The following is a 24,275-nucleotide window of genomic DNA, read 5'->3' as shown; positions in this document are numbered from 1 at the left end:
ATAAAAAAACTTTTAAAGAAATTTTTATTGTCCACGAGTATTTATTCTAGATTTTTTAAGGGATAGAGGGAATTTAAATCTTTCATAGTTAGGTATTGTCCTGGAATTTTATACCATGAATGGCAATAAAGCATTCAAAACTTGGATTTGATAATACGATATTGCATATATTTAATAAATTGTAATAAATTTGTTAATATAATTATTTGGTCTAAGCTTGTTATAATAGGTAAGAATTTGTATTGATTTTATAAAATAACAAATATTTGAATGATCGATACTAGTATATATCTTCTTTTGAAAAGTAGTTGATTGAAATCTACTTGCTACTGTTTAAATTCAAAGCAAAAACTGCCAAGCGTTGCTATAAAGAAAAATAGATAATGTTTTAATATGTAGTAAAACAAAAGGATTTACGCCTAGTGGCTATTTTATGAATAATTGCTTAATAACGCTATTATATATGGCAATAAAAACACTTAACAAAACATAGTAACAAAATACCAAAATTGTTTTAACTCGCGATATGCCTCCAAACGAAATATATGCTGTTAGTATTTATTAAACTTAGATTTTTGTGCTACAAAGTAGTTTCTCATAATTTATTCTTAGTACCATAATCTAAATTATAGTGAAGTTCTTATAATCCAAAAAAGCATGGAATATAAAACCTAGTTGAAGCTTGGTTCTGAATGATAGCCTTACTTAAAATTAATCCGGGTTCAGATAGGTGAGTCTTTTCTCTAGGAAAGCAAATCCCCTTACTTTCAGTAAATCAAAAAACTTACAAACCTGAGGATGTAATAAATTTATTTAAAATATACTATAAAAGGGGACCCAATGCCATAAGAAAACTGTATAACAAACCATTGTACATTATTTTTTGGTAAACATTGCAATGATATTTGCTAAATTTTTTCGATCTTTAATACGTGATAAAGATACCAAGTTCATGCAAGAAGTGTACACTTTATATTGAAATATAAAATGAATGAAATGTTTATTTTTATTTTTATAAACATTTATTTTCTTTGTAGTATTATGTAGATATTTGCATTTTTTTATGCATGTATGTAGGAAAGTGAGTATTAACCTGCCTAGATACCTACATAAGTATGTATGTGTGTGCATACAGTATTGTTTATTAAAGAAAAATTGCGAAAAGGGATAAAAAAAAGGCTTTTAAAGAGGATGCTCAAATGAATTGTGCAGACATATTATATGCATAATACAAAGAAATAATAACTATTTGAATACTCCTTGATATCAACCCCTCATAAGTTAATGAATGATATACAAGGTATTAGCTAAATTTATTTTTTAGTTTCGAACAAAATAATGAAACATTTATAAATTTGATTATAAAGAAGTTACCATGTACATGGACGCTTTTTACTTATATTAAATAGTTTGTAAATAAAGTGACAGACAGTGACACCATCTCACGGCAAAATAATAAAATTCCCTTAATTATAAATGATTTAATATGAAATAGAGGTGAGTGTTACTCATAAAGGGGGTGCCTTAAAAAAATTTATATCTGTATGCGCCATTCCTTTAAGCAAGAAGCTACAGACACATCACATACTTTTTTAGGAAAAAATGGCAAAGAAAAAAAGAAAGTGACGAAGTAAAAAAATCCGAAAATACTTTTATCCTGATATAATACTTATGACCAATATGGTATTTAATAAGATAAATTGAAAATAAAGAAAACACGACAACGATTTGAATGAAATGAGTGATAATCACTTTTCTGTCGTTAATTATTATTCGAAATGATAGATTGTTCCTAAGGGAAAAAACTCATGGACTGACTGACAAGGATAATAACAGGGAAAATAGTGATTCCCACATCACTATGATCCAGAATCTGTAAAAAGTAGAGGCGGTTAGCTGTAGTTGGGCAAAGTCCTGAGAGGATTCGAAGCAGGCATTCAAAGGTTCTATCAATACTAGAAATCTTCGAGGCCCTGAAACCTTCCGAAAGAATAGAGCCCCACCATTTGTTAAGCTAATGAAATTTAAATCAACCAAATTAGATAATAACATTAAGTTTATTATATTCATCATATTATATATATCATATTGATGATAGATATTATATCAGTTTTTCCTATTTAATAGTTTTCCCTGACATTGCTCTCCTGACACTGTCACACCACTCTGCAAAAATAACATATATATTCCTCACTTTGCTCATGACTTATTGTTATATTTGCCAATGTCAGGTATTTTTACATCATATTCGTTATCATTTCAAGGACGATTCAAGGACAGGCGGCCCTGAGAAACTCTAAAGGAATGACGACCCGTAGGACCAATAGGACCGGTCCTAAGACTGAGCTGGACCGAATAAATAAGGCCCGACACAAAAATAGCTTTCTACGATTTTTGAATAAAAAAATAGTCTGACAACTTAATTTTTTTTATTATAGATATTATAAAACAATTAAAACAATAATTTTTTGTTTCATTGTGTTAATGGAATTCATTGTTAGAAAGTTGAAAAATAATAAAAATTTTATATATAGATAATTTTTATTGTTAAAAATAACATTTGGTAAAAAAAAATTCTTCCTTCCCTAATTTTTCCCCTAATTAACTTCCTTCCATCTTCAAATATGTTCCACATTTCCCCCTTAAGTACTTACTTTCTTTATTTACACCATCATTTTTCTCTACTCCTCAATGACCAAGTAAATAAAGTTAATTTATTTGTTTTTATTAGCACTATTAATAGGGATTTTAATACATTTTCTTATGTATGTTTATATATTTATAAATTACTCTAGACTATTTCTTGACCCAATTTTTTGCTTAGACTGTCAAAAACTTCCCTTATCTTTTTTTGATAGACACCGAGCTAAAACGAAAATCAAGTCGAGAGAGGGGTGCAAAGATGAAAGATAGAAATCTCCCTTCTGTCAATGATTCAGCATTTATTTGTAACATTGAATAAAATAAAAACCTCCTCTCTTTCCATCGTTGCTTCTATGTATGTGGAATAGTAAAAAGATATTCCTTCGTCATCACGGACAAGTGATTAATGATCATTGTCTGGATATTGAGTTATGCTCTTACTTAGTTTTTTAATTTCCTTTCTTTTTTAGAAAGCAGTTTTAAAAGGAACTTCTGTTGTAGTTGAATTACATTTTATTTGGTGCTTTGTATTCCGTTACATTGTCAAGAGTTTTCATAGTATTTAAACTTCTAAGCCTCAAACATAAATCATTAAATTATCACTTGAAATTATGAGAGAAACAAAAATATACAAAATTTTAAGAAAAAAATTGATTTTATAATATTTATATCTGTTCTTAGTTCATACTCAGAACAAACTGAATATGTAAATACAAAATTCAATTATATTCGATTCAATTATTTTAAAAAGAAATAGCGGCATTAAAATAAAAAAGATTAGGTTATTACAATTTAGAAATTGATTAATAGACGATTAATTTTCAAAAACTCTACATATTATTAACTTAAAACCTCAACTATTAACCCTTTCAATATAATAAAGTTTGGAGAATTTACATTTGTCTTGTTTTTAGGAGTGAAAATGTAGTGGTAGTTTTTATTAGTTTTTGTTCTTTCAAAATTTAATTTATCATGGCAAGACAAAGTTTGAATCTCAAAGAGTTTCAAAGGTAGAATTTTTGAAGTTTGAAGAGTATAAAATGCAATGGTCTTAGAAATAAATTACGTGTGCACGAATGATAGATGTGGTAAACGTTTTAATGAGTAGTGTTGTGTGTGTTCTAATTTGGAACCGAAAATTGCAGTCCCTTTGTGTTACAGGACTGATCCGGTCCAGTTCATTTCTGAATATCAGTCCTAGAAACTTATAATTTCCGATTCTTAATGACGTCACTCAACTTTACCTATTATTTGGTTAGTCTGTTACAGTGCTGGCAGTCCTTTTGAAACCGTCTCAAATACCATAGGACCAGTCATAAGATTAGACTGGACAAGACCAAATAAATGAGGGCAGACAAAATATTAATTAAACTATATACTACATAAGTATACTTTGAATTCCTTAATAAATAATTTGATGCATTGCCTAATGGGTTAGGTATTTGGTTTTAAATGTAACGATTAGTCTTGAGACTCGGTTCCTGCAACATTTTTTTTTTTTTTGTATGATCTTTTTTTTTGTAGACCGATTTTTCGGTGCAGACTGCGGTTTAAGACCGTGGACCAATATTAATATGTCTCACTTCATGAAACGATCTTTTGTTTCACTTGTTATGAGAGACCGAATGTTTTTTTTCTATATCCACCTTCAACTATGTTTTCAGTATAATAAACAAAGATCCTACATAGATTTTAAATATTATACATAATCACCTAGAAAATCCATAAGTACATCATTTGTTCTATATCAAATATTGCATACATATAAATTTCACACTATATATATATCTATAAATGAAAGTATGAAATTATAACGATAAAACAAAAATAAGTAAGAATTTAAAATTTAAATATGCTATTAATTCTGAATAAATTAAAACTGGATGAAGTGGAGTTCAGTGTTTTTCATCCATTTCAAGAGATGTTCCAGTTCGGAGATCTGCATTCCAGAAGAAACGACGGGATGAAAATGAATTCTAACTATTTCTGTTTAAACTTCCTTTACCATCATTGTGCCGTTTTTACAATTTGAAAACAGTGATGTCGTTGTAAAAATATAATAAGTAAAATCCGCTTAGACACAATATTTAGAAAGACTGATTTTTATGGGAGGAAATTAGACTGATCTAAAATGACTTTTTCCTACGGACCTGTCATCAATGACTTTTTCTTCTAAAACAAACTTATTTAAAGGAGCTACTTAGTTCAGTCCAACAAAAATCAAAACTGTCTCAGACCAGTCAAGGATTTGCAGACCGAAACCAAATACTAGTAATGATGAATCAATTTGGCAGATTATCCATCATTATTTTTCGTATATTACAAACCCTAATCATATGGTGCCGAAAATGGGTTAATCAAAAAATATCTTTAATAAAAGTTAAAGAGCATCAAAGACAGAATCCTAGGGCACTTAAGTTTGAGAAGGATGGCGGAGGGGGGGGCTAATGTTTTTTATGTTTGTTCCTCACATATTTATGATGCTTCCCTTTTTAAAAAAAGATATATTTTCTAAGCCAATAAGTACATTCTTACATAATTCATAAGTACACTTGTGCGAGGGACAGACATAAATACAAAAAAATAAGCTTCTGTTTAGAAGATTATATCAAGATTTTCTTTCAAGACATAAAAAAACATCAAAGTGACTTTATTAGACTAAAAATATTGTTCCCCTCTTTTAAAAAAAATAAAAATGTAATACTAATAATACAACAACAAAACAAGACAAGAGTAGCCCTTTTTATGTAAAGTTATTGTTCGTACACTGTTTGTTCAAATCCACTGAATATATTTATTCAAAAATAGAATTTTATATCCCTTATTTGATAAGTCCTTTTCCCTTTATGAAGAAAGCTACTACAATTACATAAGTATTCGTCATGAAATACCTATGTTATTTAAGTATTTGTTCGTTAGCCCATTTTTTTGATCATATTTTTTCATTTACGGATGAAAAAAAGTTGTGACGAATACTTTTAATCTTTATTTACGGTCGTTTATCATTATTGTTACTATAAACATAAGTCTTCTTCTTTGAAATTTAAATTGTTGGAAATAATTTATTTTATGAGAGAGATTTGCATTTCTTCTCATTTAATTCATGTACATTTTTATAAAACAAAGTTTATCATCTTTGATGTTAAATATATTTATAAATAAAATATTCGTCAACTTCATGATACTGACTTTATTTTTCTTATTATCAAGAATCAATTTACATGAATTGTATTATGTAAAAACGAATACTGAGCACTTATATTAAGAAAATACTCTCGTTTGTTAAACATTTTTCCAATATAAAGAAATGTTTCCCCTATACAATGATGATAAATGGTCAACCAGGGGAAACTGAAAAATAAATAAAAGTTCCATAAATATAACGAACCCAGAAGAAGATGTTCATATAGCTATTACAATATGAAAACACATCCACCTGTTACTAGTAATGAATTTTCCTTGCGTTGAAACGGAGTTTATATATATAGGGGAAAATTCCGCCAATATCTTGTTTTTTTTATTCTATATAAGTTAGTATATAATAATGTGGATAGCATAAATGCTAAATGTTTTTAAAGTACTTTGTACATTTGGAACAAATAAATCAAAATTTAACATTCCTTATTATTATCTCTTTGTATTTTGAAAAAGAGACTTATTAACATGTTTCTTTTCTAAAACAACATCAAATCGAACCATTGTTCAAGAGTATTTAATTATAAATGCAATGCAAGTGATTTTTCACAAAGTAATATTCAAACAGAAACAACAATGGCTACAAGACGTTTAACTCTGTATTTCCATTTTGGGCAGCCCAGTGATCTAAATCCAGCAATTCTCCCATCTATACATAGAGGATATCTATAAATCTCTTTTAATTGTAAAGCAAGACTTAAATTAAACTTGTCCTGGTTAATACTTTAAAAGAGAGGCTTATTTAACAACTTTTGACTTAGTTTTGTCGATATGGGAGCAATTTAGCATGCCTGCAATGAAAAAATACTTTGTTGCTGGTAAAATTAAAAATGGACAAAAAAGTTGACAAGATTTCTGAAAATGTATTGAAAATTTATAATCCTTGGGTCAAAAAGTTTGTTAATGAATTTGAAGTAATGTTTGATATCGTTTCATGGCAATGCTATGATAATATGTGATGGTTCCAAAACAAATGTAGGAATTTGGTCTGATATTGTAAGGAGGCTTGAACTTTCCCTCCAAAGACCCCTTCAATGGCTAGAGTGTCAACTTCACATGAATTAATTGACACTGAAGGAGGTATTCAAACAAATTGATGATGGTTAGCAAGGATCTAGTATTTATAGGGGCTCAATTGGAAAATCAATAAATGAAGATTTACAAAAAACGTCAAGCGTCAATTTCAGGCCTGTTGTAGGAAAAGTTATAAAAATTAATGAAGATATTTTGGCAGATTTCAGTAATGACCAATACTATTTACGTCATTGTTTTGGCAATTCAGTCTGGTAAAATTCCTCCTGGGTCCCACTTACCTCTTAAATCACCAGGAACCTTACACGAGGCTAGATGGCTTACCAAAGCTAACTGCATTTTGCCACATAATATATCGTATAAAAAGCCCAGCAAAAACCTCTTAAAATTGGTAGCATTTATCTTAAACTATTAAGCTCTAATGTGGTTTGCAATTAAATGTCAACCGAATTGCTATGATTGTTCGAAGCATTTTCAACTTGCAATTTCACTATCAAGAGGTATTGATCAAGATCTGGGCCCTATTGTACAAAAAAATTATACCAAAATTCTTTCTTCGCTCATCATGAAATATATTGTTAGCAGCATCGGTCAGATAAAGAACTTTTGAAACCTAAAAATGAGCTTTTCAAATTAAAGAAATATCCATGCCATTCCCAGTCAGTGGAAAGGACAGTGAAACTAGTTTCAGAGGCTTCTTCTAAGGTTTACGGATATAACCAAAGACACGGATACAATTTGTCAACTTTAAAATCAAGAGATAAACTAAAGAAATTTATAACTAAGTGATGGTACCCAGTTTGATATATTTACATATAATATGTTTAAAAATAGCAGTCAGCAAAGATTTAGGATAATTATCCACATTATTATATACTAACTTATATAAAATAAAAAAATAAGATATGGGCAGAATTTTCTCCTTTTCATAAGTTATTTTTTATTTTTTCGTGTACTATCGCACTAAATCCGGGGGCGTGCAAGGTTTATTTTGTTGTAAAAGTAAGGGATTTAACTTTAGCAAAAATTAAATATATGGAATTTCATTTTTTAAAGCACATAAAGCTTTTTATAAATAAGAAAAAAAAAAGTGTATTTCATAAATTTTTTTACTTAATACAGAAACCTTTCTGGACCAAAGAAGCGGGTAAATTTTTTTCTCCACGATTTTTCTTAGTAAACGGATTTTTATTTATCATTCGTGACTTTTGAGGGGTCCAAATGTGTGATAACTCAATTTTGGGCTCCCGTGAAACCCCCTAATGTACATAGTTAAACATTTTCTTAATCTTTACTGGCAATTACCTAAATAGATAATCTAGCCTTTGTGTTACAAAAATGTCATTTGAAATCTTTCATTATGACTTAGACGATTACTTTTAAAAAGAACAGTAGTAAATACTTTATTTATAAATATTAAATTAATTTTTGCTCAAATAAACTTAAGGATGGCTCGAAACTATAACTATTTTATATTCGATTTTAAAATTGATATCATTATGAATTTATCAAGATTAGAAGTATTATACGTTGAGAAAGCAAAATTGGACTCTCACAAGAAAAAATATATTTTACAAATATTTATTCAATTTTAATTTACTTTATCCATGTATATAAGACTACGTAGGCTAGCCAGCCAATATTAGTACATGAAACTGGTATAAAAAATAATTGGTTTATATGGTTTATCTTTAGTAATTACTAGAGATGTACCGATACATCAGAGTCGGTAATAATCGGCCTATTTTGAAGTATCGGAATCTGCTCAATAATTCTAATTCGACCGGTACTTGTGTTTACTCAAATATATATTTATTATATTTTTACAAATGGTCAACCAAGAAACGGAAGGGAGGATCAAAGAATAGACTTGCCTAGTTTATGACTAAGGGCCCGAACCAAATTATTTTTTGTTTAATCTTAATATATAATAAATCTTAAAATAATAGACCTACGTAACAAGATTCAGGTCCATCCATTGAAAATGTGCATCTATTTAGTGGTACGGGGAATATATATGAGCCAGCCAGGAATAAATTCACTTCTGAGTACTGGGAGGAACTTACTTTTTATTTAGTTTTAATTTCAAATTATTTACATAAATATTTATGTATTTTCTCGTTCTAATTCATAAAGACTTAAGCATTAAAAATGAAAATAAATTTAGTTATACGAATTTTCACATCAAAAATATAAAATTATGTATCATTTACTTTAGTTATAAAAATCAATGGTATAATTTGTGTTTTGTTTTTGATCTATAGTTTAAAAGAATAAATTATATTTATAATTTTATTTCGTTTGTAAAAAATCACCATTTTAAAAAACCATACTTCTTAGATCCACTTAAAAGTAATATTACCAAATTTATAAATAAAGGCTCGGGATTTTAAAATATAAACAAGTCCTCGATATTGTCTATATTTTGGCAACTCTGAGATCTATATATATGAAAGTCTTCTCTTCTGATTCACCTGACCAAACTCTATTTGTAAAAATACAAACTCCTTGCTATGTTCTCCGATTACGAACGCCGTGTGGCTATTACTGTACGCTCACGTGCCGGGTGTACGCTAAAGGACGTAAATAACTCCATAGATAATTATAATAAATAGCTTAAAATAAAGTTCAACTGATACGGTGTCATGTTAGAATTTTAAATTGGTACAGTTTGTCAAAATGTGTAATAATAACCTGATTTATTGCAAAAAACCAACATTTATAAGACCATTATCCTTTCGACAAAGAAAATGTGGCCTCCCATCTTGTCTGATTTTAACCCCTAGAACTGCTACGTGTTCTAACATAAACGTTTAGGTAACACGGTTGACTCCTTGCGGCCATCTATTTCGAGGCAGTGGCCAACATGGGTAACTAGTTCCTCATCAAGGATTGTAACAGGTTCTAGGCCAGGTTAGAGGATGTTGTTGAAGCTGGAGGTGGTTAATTTAAGTGATTGACTTCACTATTGACCACTACACTTAAGAACAAAATATTTTGAATTACTGAATTAATTTTGGAAAATAACTTGTACTGTAAATAATTATTCCTTAAATTCTATTGGTTTAAAATCCCCTTTCAGACAGTCTATATTAATATTACCCGAGTCATATAGCACATTCTGTATATGAAAAAGTGTAATGCAACAATTCATTGTGATTCTACTTTTCCAATAGATGTGTTGAATGAAGGAAGGAATTCATTCATCTTTTTTTTCCCATGGCCAACTATTTTCTAATATATTTTTCTTCGATATTCGGAAATAACCCTACAAAACCATTTGTCTTTTTTTTCCATCAATACTCCCTCCCTTCACCTCACGGATACTTCACCCCAATAAATAAATATAAGAAAAAGTATTGAAAACCTTTACTTAGATAATAATGAAAATATACAAAAAACATAATATACTTAAATTATAATTGAATTTAAAAAAATTATAATTTGTTGTGTCAATTCATATAATAGTATTAATAAACCTTAACTACGTTAGATCCATTTATAAATTATCCATAAAAACTAATAAAAAAACTTATTTATTTTCTTGTAATGACTAAAACAACAAAAGGAAAAATAAAAAAAAACACCAACATTAATTTGCCCTCACCCCTTTTTTTTGTACATAGTATAATATTTATATTGAAGGAAGGTACATTTGAGAGTTTTACCTTCAGTTCTCATGAAACAACTGTAAATGATCTTATGTCATGATGTTTCATACTCTGCTCCAATTAGGACACATCTCTTGTGTGCATTTACTCACTCCCTCCTTTATTCACATACCTATATATATATATATATCTGAACACATGTTACCTTGTATCTTTTTTAATGCTTATATATTTTTTAGAGTAGAAACTTTGTTGTCTTAGCAAATCGTGAATGAAACTTTCAAATGATTTCATTTACTTACTAAATAATAAATATATTTTTTTCCATATAACATCAACTATAAACTAAATTTAACAAACAATTATTTTGCAAGAAATTTCTTCATAAGACCAAAAAAAACTGAAATGAAGCCCAAAATTATTGTCAGTATTTTTTGACAGTGGAATGAATTATATATCGAAGTATCCCGCAACGTCCCCTGCTCCAAAAGTATCATTAACAAGATTAGAAAGAGCGTCAAGAGGAAGACTTGAAGTCCAAGGCTAAAAATGGCCTTACACAATGTGGGCTCCGTTCTCATCAGACTGTATTTCTCTTGGCCGTTGTGTCTGGGGCACCATCAAGGAGATGCAATTCCATGTGAATGTGAATTTTCTAAAGACTGCTGTGGAGAAGGAGTAGGCTGACATGTCTGAGGAATACGTGTAGAAGACCTGCAAGGCTTTAGCCCGTTCACGACTCGCAGGAACACACTCAAGATACATCAAATAATTGTTCCATGCAATAAATGAAGTTTCTTTCCTTTGAGAGGAAAGTATATTCTATGAAAAGTTTTATTAAATGATTTGAATAAGTTATGAAAAAAATGTATCATTCATATAATTTTTGGTCATGTGCTTTTTTTAACTAGTAATCTTACTTTATATATAAAACCTAATGTTCTATGTTATGTAACAAAGAAACATGTAGCTCGGGACAAATTTTGCTACCTGAGAGATATGATAGCTTCCACTTCGTGTTTAATACCATTAAAAACACACAAGGCAAATGCAAAACAAAAAATGATATCAATAATCTTCACTAATGACTGTTCAATAATAATATCAATTAGCCCGTTTATGTTAATCTATCATAACAATTGAATAAAATGATATTCAGGGAAAACATAAAATAACATGAATATCAAATTTATCAAAACTGTTGCTACTTAATCAATCATTTTTGAAAAACCAATATCTATTTAATGTAAAGTTTTTTTTGCAACCGTTTTTGCAAAAAAAAGAAGTTGTCATAAAAATGAGTTATCAAGATTACAATGGAAGAAAATATGAATTGCGTATGAAGAAAGCACAGAAAGGTTGTTACTCAGTGTGACTAATGATTTTATTGATTTCACAATATGGATTTACTCCCTCACCCAGTCTTTCAGCGCAAGAAAATAAAGCGTTAATAAATATCAATGATTCACCATAAAAGATTTAATTTATTCACAGCTGACAACCATTTCAAGTTCTCTCTAGAGGGAGACAATCGGTTTTTTCATTTTGACGTATGTACACCCCGCATAACCAGTATGAAAAACCATTAGAGAGATTGTCCTCATAAATTACTTAATTATAAATATATATATCTAATCATAAAAACAATTAACACACTATTGACAGCTACTCATTCAATAAATAATGATCATAACTATAATAACTTGAAAAGTTGTCAAGAAAATACTGAGTTTATTTGTAAATCAATGTTGTACATTTAAATACATATATATATATAAGTCGTTCAAAAGTTGTGAGTTTCTATATATGTTTTAACTAAAAATGAGATACAAATTATAAATTCTAAGAATTTAGTATACTTTTGATAAGGATAAAGCATTCATTAAGTTTTCTTAGAGCAATCGAAATATTAGGAGTATAGTTTTACTATTTAAATAAAGATTACCAATTGATAAGTAGTTTGTGGCACATTATAAAGCTTAAATAACTGAATATATGTACTTTTTCAACTGCAATACGCGATACAGTATTCACTTTTTATCTTTTTTATAAGAAAAAAATCCTTTTCGGAGGAAACTCAGAAATAGCTATTAAAATATTCTCTATTCATGTTAAATATTCATAATTGACTAGATTTTCAGGTAAATGTTTATTTCTTTCTAAAAGTTAAGAAATTAAGAAACTTCAGTTGAAGGTCAATACAAGACATCTAAATAATGATCAATAGGGCCCAAATATTACATATATTTATCCAGTGGCTGTCCTAGCTACTATGAAACCCTGGTTGAACCTCATCTCCGTTACCCCCCTCACCTAAATAAGGCGTAAAATTGACAGAGAAAATCTAACAATTGACGCAAAATCATTAAACCTTTAATACCTTTAAATAGAATCTATCAAATTAAATATTATAATATAAAAACACAATCTAATTTTGTTGAATTGCAAAAGTCATTCCTTTCACAAGGGAATATCAAATATGATATGTTAAATAACACACACATAAAAGGCACAAACGCAATCTATAGCCTGACTCACTAAGTTTTTTTTGTGCAAAGACATTAACTATAGTGTCGTTTGAAATCTGCTCAGCAACTCTGTGATTGATGATGATGATAACCAGATATTTTTTTGATTAGCTTCAGCTTTTCAAAATTCCTCTCGGCTTCAGCAACAGTGAGTAGAAGAATGAGACCCGTTTTGAGAACAGTTCCAAAATTTGGAAAACTTGAAGAAGCTTCCCTTTCTTGATAAATGTTTCGAGCTCAATTAAGGGCATGCTCTTTGATGGCAAGTTATTAAGGCAGCATGCTAGTCTTTAAGAAATGATTCTTCATTTCTGTTTGAAAATGACGTCGACTAAACGATTTGTTTATGAGCAATTCCAAAAACCATAGGTAAAAATGCAATTATTATTTTTGTGCAGCTGCTCATGCTGTTTCTCAACGAATACAGTCTAGGTAGGAGTCCATATGGCCGTTTCTTTACCATATATCTAAAGAAACATTTTTGGATATGTCTCTTCAAAATTTCGAGGAAAAAAATTATAGAACCAGTCAGTCTATTATTACTATGTACATTGTGCAATTAGCTGATATACGATACAACATGTATATACAGAGTTGGGACTTCAAATCCGGTAAATTTAGGATTGATGTATGTCACAATTTATTTCTTAAAATTAATTCAGTAATTAAAATAATATTTTACTTTCGATTGTACAGGTTCATAGTGAAGTCAATCACTTAAACCAGCCATTTACAACTTCAACCTGGCACAGGCCTTGATGAGGAACTCGTTGTGTATGTTGGCCACTGCCTCGAAAATGGGAGCCTGGAAAGTGTTAACAGTGGTATGTGCAAGTTTATCGGTATTTTTCCTAGACGCTCCACACATAGTAGTGTAAGTTCTTCAGAACTAGCGAGTTAGGAGACCATATTTCTTTCCCAAACATAAAGGTTTCAAAACGTTGGTTTTTTTCCAGAATAAATTCGGCTCCAATTATCCAATTTGGACTGTTAACTCGATTTAATCTCACTAGCATTATTATATATATTTATTTGCGTCCCTGGGCGTGAGCCCATCACGGAGATAGATAATAATGACCACAAGGGGTTTGTATTCGGAGGAGATCGTAAAAATATTTTTTTTAACATACAATTTTGACGGTTTGATTAGCACAAATTTAAACAACATTGATCCGAGGGTTGCCAACATATTGAGATCGAAACTTGTTTCGGATTTAAAATCCCAACCCAACATATAAATATCAACTTGTCCAATACTTACAAATTACATATTCATATATAGTTCAATGATCTTTACAATGAAAAATTTAGTTTGGATGATTTCCACCCCACATAACTAAATACATCCATATATGTTTGGTTTGTTAGGGAATGTTTATTTGATTTTTTGTTCTTTCTTTTCAAAACTGAGGAGGGAGTTTATGTTTGAAGACCTTTAAATACACATTAGAGAGAAAGGGATGGTGAGTAAGATCGTTTCCCTCATCTTGAGGGTTACTTACTATGTACAGAACTATTGATTCCCTTTCTCATTGACCTCTTGTTTACATTCCTCTTTGGATGATGATGGAGGAGAATGGATGGATAGAAAGAAGGGATATTATTTGCCTGTTTGAATTATGTTTATTACATTTTTTATTCTTATATTATATGTATATACATATATTCACTTGAATGTCAATACCACCACCCTTTAAAGTATAAATGTAAAAATATATGTATATATACTCTCCATTTTTCATATCAAGAAAACGGAATAGATGTATGTATGTTATCCCAAGAAGGAAGAGAAACGAACTAATAACAATAAATTATATATAGAAAAAGTACGTTATTGTGAAAATATGCTTAGGCTGTAGATAGATAGATTATGAGGATCTTTACATAAATGGTAATAAAAACACTAAAGTACTTCTGTTTTCTTTATTTTTTACTCGAAACAAGAACATTGAATTAAAGTGTATATTATATGTATATTTTCAGTTTATGAATCTACTTTATCTAATAGTGATTATCTTGGATTTAATTATTTCATAATATATGCTTTATATAGTTATAAATAATTTATTTAATTAATGGTTGAATACATTTCACTGGCGCTGGAATGTCTTGCCGAATAGTGGAGCAAAGTTATATTTCCTGATGACGCTAAAAAGAGACACACCTAATAAATTTCCTTTGGAAAAGGTGGTAGCTTTTTTGACAAACTTTGATAGACAGGGGCTAAAAAGTCCAGGGCCTTATAGAAAACAAGTTTTTTCGCTCAAAATTGTTCTGTTCTTTTTTGTCTTTTTTTCATTATTATTACTATTTTCTATTTTTGTAATTACTTTATGGAGTGAAGTCCACATAACACTTTTCAAACCATTTCTTAGTTTAAACGGTATTTTTTCAATCAAGAAACACTGTTAAAAATAACACAAAGTTGTTTTTAGTCCACCGTTTTGGAAATAACAAAAGTGGCGTTACATTAAGCAGAATAACACACAAACTAACCTTGGTACTAACTAAAAATGATGTAAATGAAGAAAAAAACAGAGCCATCTATGTGTGAAGTCTGTTTTTTTTCAGCCAATATGATAGTCTAAATAGTTTTTTTATAAATGCAGAATTTTACAAATAACTTTTATAATAAAATAAAGATCCCAAAATTATGACCTTTAAATTTTCTTAGAGAATAGAAAAAAAAATTATTGAGCTATTATGGTGAAGAACAAATATAAAAGAAGTTATATTTTCTCTCATTACAGTTTAGTGACCTACGGATCCTTAGTACTTATTATTAAATATAGACATTGGTTGATCACCGTGCTTTGGACTCTGATGATTAAAAATTCTTTTACATTAGCCAGAACGACGCGATATGTTGTAGCTATTCTTTGATAAAAGTTAAAATTTAAGCCAGGCAGCTGAAAAGGTATATGGTTCTAACACTGTAACAATTAGTTTGAGTCAACCCTAATATATTTGGTCTAGTTCAGTCTTAGGCCCGATTCTATGAGTCCTTGGAACTGGTGGTTAAGGTAATTATTTCTTCGGACTGTAAATATTAGAAATGATTACAAAAAGTTGAGTGATGTCAAAAAATACCGAACTTTATAAGTTTTAGGACTAAACTAGACCGGACCGAGGATGAACGGGGCGGGACTGCAGTACTATGTTCTAATTAAGAAATGATATACCAACAGTAAAGCCAATCATACATTATTTGCAGTTGACGTTAAAAACAAAATAGTCTACTATAATCTTCTTCCTTACGCTTAAACTATTAATTCTGATCCGTAAAGGAAAACAACTTATAATAAAAATCTACAGAATATTTATCTCGGCAAAATAATACTAGACCAAAATTACACATCACGGATCAGGGTTATTAATTATGAAAATATCTATAGAAATATAAGTTTAGTTATTGATTCATTATTACATATAAAGCAAAATTTTGCGCTAAATAAAACATCAAATAAACAAAAAAGATTGGAAATAAATTTTTATAATTATTTAATTATCTAATTATTTATCTTTGCTTATAATTCTGTTTAAATTGATACATTACATATTTAGGTTGGGGAAAAAGTAATTTCGTATTTCCCGCCCCTTTTTTTAACTAATTATATATTTTTCATTAATGATCACATTAGAACAATTGGGGTACAAATTTGGCCTCAATAAAGGCTTGTAAAAATTGGTTGTCTTAATTTTTTTGTCAATAGGAAAAAGGGATTCTAGGACAAAGTCATTATGTAGTTAGATTCTAGTTAGCAACAAGATATCCAAAAAAACGGGGCATACTTGTCTTTAATGGCAGAAGTGTACCACTTAGTTATAAAATATTGAAATAAAGGAGAAAATACGAAATCACTTTTCTTTAACCTTAGTAAATATAAATATAAACAGAAAACCCGAACAATTTGACCATGACAAATGAAATTATAAGATAAATATATGTCGAGGTTCTCTGTAACTAATTTTCTTATTTGATCTTATAATAAAAAAACAAATAGATATTATATGTAAGTCTCCCAAGTTCTCTTGGGACACGTGTTTCTTCAAGAGGTTAAACTGTGCTGTGTACACAATTGATCATTGAGCAAACAACAAGGATACACATGTATTTACATAATGGCAGTGAGCATAAAAAAAAAACAAATTAAAAATAAATACACCGCATTGAAAAGGAATTTATTCCTTCTTCTAATACTTTGTTGTATGTCTAATCTTTCTTAAGATTCATGAGAGTAGAACATTTATGTATTATGTCATGGTCTATACATATATATATATATCCATAGATGCTCCATAAAGAAATTGAATTTTTTTTTATAACATCCCCCAATGTTATTTTTTCTTATCCTTCTTCCAATAAAGCATTTGAATGTGAGGGGTGGATATGTACATTGTACTCACATATACATGTATGAGGGGGTGAAACAACTATTTTATGCATGTGAATACAAGAAGAAAATATTCATAGCCTCCAGGAGTGAATATTTGTTCTTTTTGACTGTTAAAACCATCAATGCAGGGGGTTGGATTCATGTGTGTTTAGATATATTATTTTAGAAATACATTTGATAATATTAGCATACTCTAATCTGCTTTTGTTAAGGTATATTGGGTGAAAAATGTTGGACGTGTGGGTTAAAGGAACATGGAAGATTTAATATAAGCAAAATTAAACAGCCATAAAGGATGATTACAAACTCTATTAGCAATGTGTTGTTATTTTTAGAAACTATTCAAAATGTCATAAATATACATATATATATAAGATTGAGAAAACAACCATGTGCTAAATTATTGGTGCACTTAAAATTCCAAACAAATTTAATTTTTTAGATTTCATGGAGCTTATTTGTTCGATTATGGTTAATTTTACAAGAATGTTTGCAATAGCTTAGTGTCTTTTTTTTTTATTTGTGATGATTTATTTGACTCTACTTTTGACTTTTAACTATAATTAATTGTAACAAATAATTTTTTTAACCTTTAAGAGTAATCTTCTACATTTAGAAGGATTAATCAGAATAGTTTAGCAATAAAAATTGAAGATAATAAATAGCTCGAAAAAAAAGTCGTCCAGACTCATTAGTGAGGTGAAATAGGTATTTAATGGACTTCATAATACAGTTATTAAAAATTGGATTTTAAATTTTGGAAGTTTTTTAGTACAAAATTTGTTACTTTTAATTTCATCTAGTGTAATCAGGTTACACTTTTACAACCCAAGATACACATTATTAAAGCCATCTATTCGAAAAATAATGGATATATTTTATCTACACCTATATTACGTATAAATGTAAGCAATCTGGGTGGAAACCGTCGTTCCAACTTTTTCCACGATCAAATGTTAGAATAAGAGAATAATAAATCAATGTATGAAAAAAGCTAATAATGAAATTTTGATTTTTTAATATTTTTTATTATAATCGTTAAATCTGTATCAAAAAACAATTACACATCCAAAATGATACGAATAATATTAATTCAACATATTGTCTACATATGCTGAAAGCTTTCTTTGGTGAACCATATTGAAAACCATATCAAATTGACGCAAAATTTTCCTAAAATGATATAACCATACATATATAGAATATACATAAATCAAAAAAAAAAAAGAAATTGTATGATTATACAAGATAAATTTTTAAATTATTTATTATTCCTTAGTTTATGGATTTTTATCTATCTACATACAAAGAAAGAGTACATTTATTTTGTGACAACTATGTTTTTTATTTGAATTTCCCGCACATTGATTCTGCTTTCAAATGATTGATACATATATTATTTTTTTTCTAAATGGATTTCAGTTAGGGCATGAACAAATTAACAAAATACATATATTTATTACAATCTGTAGATTTGTTATTGTATTGGTAGTAATTTTTCACAACTTGCCTTCTATTTTAGTAACAAACATACATCATATATTAAATAATATTACTATTCAGAGAGTTGTGTTTTTTTTTTGCCTGAAGACAGTCCCACTATCTGTTGTTTTGCTTACAACCTAATATAAGTGAACAGCACTAACTCCCCATTCACGAAATAGAAAACATCAAGCTATCATTCATCTCAGGTTCGCAAAAAATAGATAACATGGTATTTTTGATACCTTAAAGATCCTCAAAAAGACCAAGGGCATATTGGGTTACATTCTCCGGAAGTTTAAGAAGACTAATCGACTTATCGAAGAACGGCTTAAATCTGTATCGGGGATGGAATTCCAGGCAATTGAATCCATGAGACGATCTTGACGTAAAAAATGATCCATTAATCGTGACAAAGAATGGGGAAGAGCCTGGAGGCTGTCAAAGCAGCTGGGAGTAGTCACTCTTTAAAAAAATGTACTATTATTGTCCTTTCATTTTTCAATTAATAAATTTTGTGTCTTACTATCTTTTACTGAATACATCTTGATTACTAGTTCTATCAAAATATGACAAACTATCTATTACACTATTTCTATATGCATTTACAAACCAAATTTCAAATAGAGGGTAGTTGGAACAAACTAAGCTAATGTGGATGTATGGTATTTCTGACAAGTTCAACATTGTGACTGCATTGTAAAACAGTATAATGTACTTATAAGTATATCTATGCAAAACAAAGGAACATTTCAATCTAATCCTTAAGTTTTATTAATGATGAAAAAAATGCATTTTTTTCTGAAGAACATAAGTAAAATTTCCTTTGATGCATTTTCTTTGATAGATACTACCGAGGGAAAAGAACGAGCATACAAAAAAAATTGACTTACAAGTTACTAGCTCTTTTTAGGAAAGATAAAAAAAAACATTTTCAAATTTAATTAAAATTTAAACACGTGAAGTAAGATGGGGGAAACTTTTAGTGAATGTGTGTTTTTCTTCATCCCTCACCTACGAAGCTTAGTAAGTACACATACATACATTCATATATATTGAGAATGTTAACACGTGTTACATCTTTATAATGTTGCTATTTTAGAGCAACTTAAAAAATGAGACAGAAACGTAGTTTTTTTTTTAAAGAAGAAGGAAAATAGGGTGGCATTAGTCAGTGTCAGGTTATTCTTTCCATTTTACTAACAAATATAGTTGTGAATCTTGAGATTTTCAGTAAAGACTCGACTCTAACGATTTAAATAGGCCATTGTATTTTTTGAAACCACCCTGGAAATGTAATTTTTATAAGGTTTCTTTACATACATGTATGTATATGTAAATTATTTAATTTAGAAAAATAAGAAATTTGGGGGGAAGAAAAGTCAACTTTATATGTAAAACATTACAATTTTGATCATTTTTTTACATAAGTTATTTACTTATATTTTCATAAGAAAATCATATTTGAATAAATGTCTAGTTTTAAAGATAAAAGTAACGTCAAAACAAATTTCTAAAGATACAAAAGTATATACGCACATAAATGTATTAAAAATAAATTATATGGCATATTCACTATATATAATTTTTTTTTTTTGGTTTTTGAGGGTATGTTGTATGCAGTTTTGTTATAATATCATCAAACGATGAAATAATAATGTTTATGTGTGTAAATGTTCTCTTCATTTATTTTATCTTGGTAGTATAGGGCAACAATTTGTAATATATATATTTTTTAATATGACCATAGTAACGCTTTAATCACAAAAATCAGTCATAAATTGCACTTCAAACGAATTTAGTGGTTCTGTAACCCATGTAAAATATTAAGTGAAAGTAAAATGAGATCATGAGCTCAAAAACTTTAAATAAAAGACTAATTTTTTTTCAATTCATTAATTTTTCTTGATTTGATTAAATTTGTATTTTTTATCCATATATATAAGAATTAAAGTATCCTGCTAAAATTTAATATACCTATCTCATCAAAAAGATACAACAATATTACATTCAATTATATAATGACTGTTTGATGTACAAGAATGACCACTTGGGAGCTCTCTATTCAATTATTTTGCACAAAACTCGAAGGACCTCAAATTGCAAACAAAATGAGAAAGATAGAATTGATGTAGATAAAATAAAACTACTTCGTTACTGTCGAACAAATATGAAACATTCTTGGAATGATTGAAACATGAGAAAAAGTTACATCAAATAAAGTTAATTATTACCTTCAAATCTAAAAAATGAAAAATAAAATATAAATTTTAAAATATATGTAAACACGTATGCTTTTCCGTTGATTCTCTGTTATAATTTGGTCAGAATATGAATCCAATATCTTCAACAAAAGTTAAAACCTACTTGCAGACATCATTTTTTCAATATTCAAAGAAGTTTTTCTTTGAGATTTATTTGCTTTACATTGAAAATGGACACCTTAAAAAGAGAGATTATTATTACACACAATTTTACAATTACTAGTTTCTTTGTGTTACAGAAAACGGTTCATCTTTATACCTACTGCCCCAGGGCTCAACAAAAAATTATTGTTCAATTTAATACGCAGTATGTTTAAAGTGTATTGAAGAAAGAGAAAACAGTTTAATAAATGTTAATTCTTGCAGAACTTCTGTAGTTTCCAATTTTTGAATACATACTAAGAAATTCAGGAATAATTATTATTTTAAGTATTTTTACTATTTCTTCTAACTCACAATCTCTTTCTTTAATTTCATATTCACTTGCATTATTTTTTTAAAAGGGAAGAAAAAATTTGTAGGAATTGCAACGACTTCAGTCATTTTGTCATGGAGATTTATATGTAGGTGAGAAGCACCTTTGTGTTCCGATAAAAACATTGTTTTCAGCATGGATTTTTCATAATTCATTATGTTTTTAGTCACAATTATCGATTTAAATCCGGTTAGTTTCTATGGTGGTACTAACGCCTCATACCAGCTAAAAAGAAATAAGATGCTCATATTTGCTTGGAATTATGTATATATAATCGAAAAAGTACATATTAAATAAGAAAAAAATTAAATACACAATTAAAAATAATTAAATTTTCAGAAAAATCCTGTTCAGATTTTTTTTTTTTTCAAATTAAGACTTTTTAATTTGAGGTGTTTACAGAATTTAAGAAAGTATTCAAGTAAGGATTTTAGGATAAAGTAAGGGAGAGTCAAATATTACATATATATTTAGGATCAAAATTTATTTTTTCGTAATTGTATAAAATAGACCACAAATGGAATTCATGTTTTCCATGCTAATAATTATTATTAATTATTAAACATTGTTGAAGTCAGGAATAAATAAAAGTATATTATAATACAATACTATTTTTAATTTCTAACTAAAATTTAGCACTACCTACTTTTACTTTATTAAAAATTTGATAAAACTATTGCACTACAAAAAAAATTAGAGCCACAAAAAAGATAAATAGTTATATTAATAAATAAATTTCATTTGAGGGTATTGTTCTATTAATTAAAGATGAATTAATGCATTTGTTTGGCACATTAGGATGATACACTTTTTCATTCCTTCTTCAAAAGGTTTTGAAAAATAATATGTCATTAAGGATATCACTATTCAAAAATTTGAACTAAAATATGAGACTTATATACCTTTGATTAAAATTCAATTTAGATCATATACAAATATCTCAACTTTTAAGTGAGCCATGGAATATGTAATTACTGCAATAATTACATACCTAGGATTTAATCGTATAATTAATACTAATAGATAATTGATTATTTTATTCACCTATCACGGTAATGATAATACAAAATGTAATTTTTCAAACAAATGGGAAAACTCTCTAAAAACCTATAACTTTGATAAACCTACATTAATCAACCAATATTTTAATTGATAGAATGACTAGAACTTTGCTACAAAAAGTATGAGGAGAATGTTGTCCAACATATACGACAAAGTAGGATTAAAAATGAAATTGAGCTACGATCAAAACTTTCTCACTCTAATATGAAACTTTTTTTACTCATATCAGAAAGAAGAGAGTGGTTCAGGTAAAAATAGATTTGGTTCCATACGAAATAATGAGGGTCTACTCATCCTAGATGATGTTGGCATAGCTTTTTGTTTTAACCCGTATTTTGTATCAGTCTATCAACCCAAATTGAATCGAGTAAATACAGCTTCTATTGATATGATTCCAGGGGCCCTGCCCCTCTCTGAATGTTTCTTCGCCAGAAGGAGTTCGTAGTGTAATTGTAAATATCCGTTGCTCTTTCTCGACTGTACTTGCCAGAATGAACTCCTTCTTCTTGAAAATAGTTGTTAATAGCGTTGCATTCCCTCTATCTATGCTCTTTAATCTTTCTTTTCCAAATGACTGAAAAATAGCCAATGTAGTTCACATCTTTAAGAAGGGAAATCCCATGGAGCCTTCTAATTAGGGGCAAAGATCCCTTGCAAGCCATGTCGGTAAAATAATAAAGCGGATCGTTAACCTGAAGCTACAATAATTCCTTGAGCGTAATAAACTTATTTCTAGTGGGCAACACGGATTCAATCCTAATATGTCGTGTGTCTCGAATTTAGTTTCTCTCTGGGATATTATCTTCAGTCGTCGTAGATGTAGCCTTGACTGTGTTGTTATATAATTTGATTTCAGCTAGACCTTCGACAAAGTCCTTTATGGGGAACTTCTCTTGAAATTCTCTAACATCGGTATAAAGAGTCGGTTGTTACAGTGGCTTAGTCCCGGGTTGACAAATAAGATACAGAGTGAAGTGATCAATTCCACTGTTTCTGAGCCTAATGACGTTTCTTCATCTGTTCTACAAGGTGGTGTACTTAGACCCACGGTCTTTGACATTTACATTCACAACTTAGTAGATAATTTTCAATTGATACATTCTTATACGCGGATCATAGGAGAATCATATGTTCTGATTTAAACTCTGTCGACGATGTCTATAACAAATTTATTAACAGAAGTGTAACTTGGAGAATGCCTATTTGTATTATTAAATGTGTCCTGCTTCCTTTCTCCAAAAAAAAAAAAAAAAAAGTCCAGCCACCCAAGTCTGAAGGTGATAGATTATTACTTGGACTTATGAATCTACATCTCTCGTGATTTGAAATTGAAGCGGCGTATTCAATACATTATAAAAAAGACCAATCGTCACTTTAGAATTATTAAAAGAAGCTTCAAAATTCATGACCCTTTGTTGATGGTAAAACTATATAAATTTTATGTCCTCCCAATTCTAATGTACGGATCTGAGATCTGGAATCCTTCAAGAAAGTACTTGATTAATTCCTTAGAAAAGGTGCAATCCAGTTTGGTGTAGTTTTTTTATTGATTAGGAGCTTACGAGAACTAGGAATACAACATCAAA

This window comes from Lepeophtheirus salmonis, chromosome 13, assembly GCF_016086655.4.
Source record: "Lepeophtheirus salmonis chromosome 13, UVic_Lsal_1.4, whole genome shotgun sequence".
NCBI lineage: Eukaryota > Metazoa > Arthropoda > Copepoda > Siphonostomatoida > Caligidae > Lepeophtheirus > Lepeophtheirus salmonis.
Note: the sequence above shows the minus strand (reverse complement) of the source record.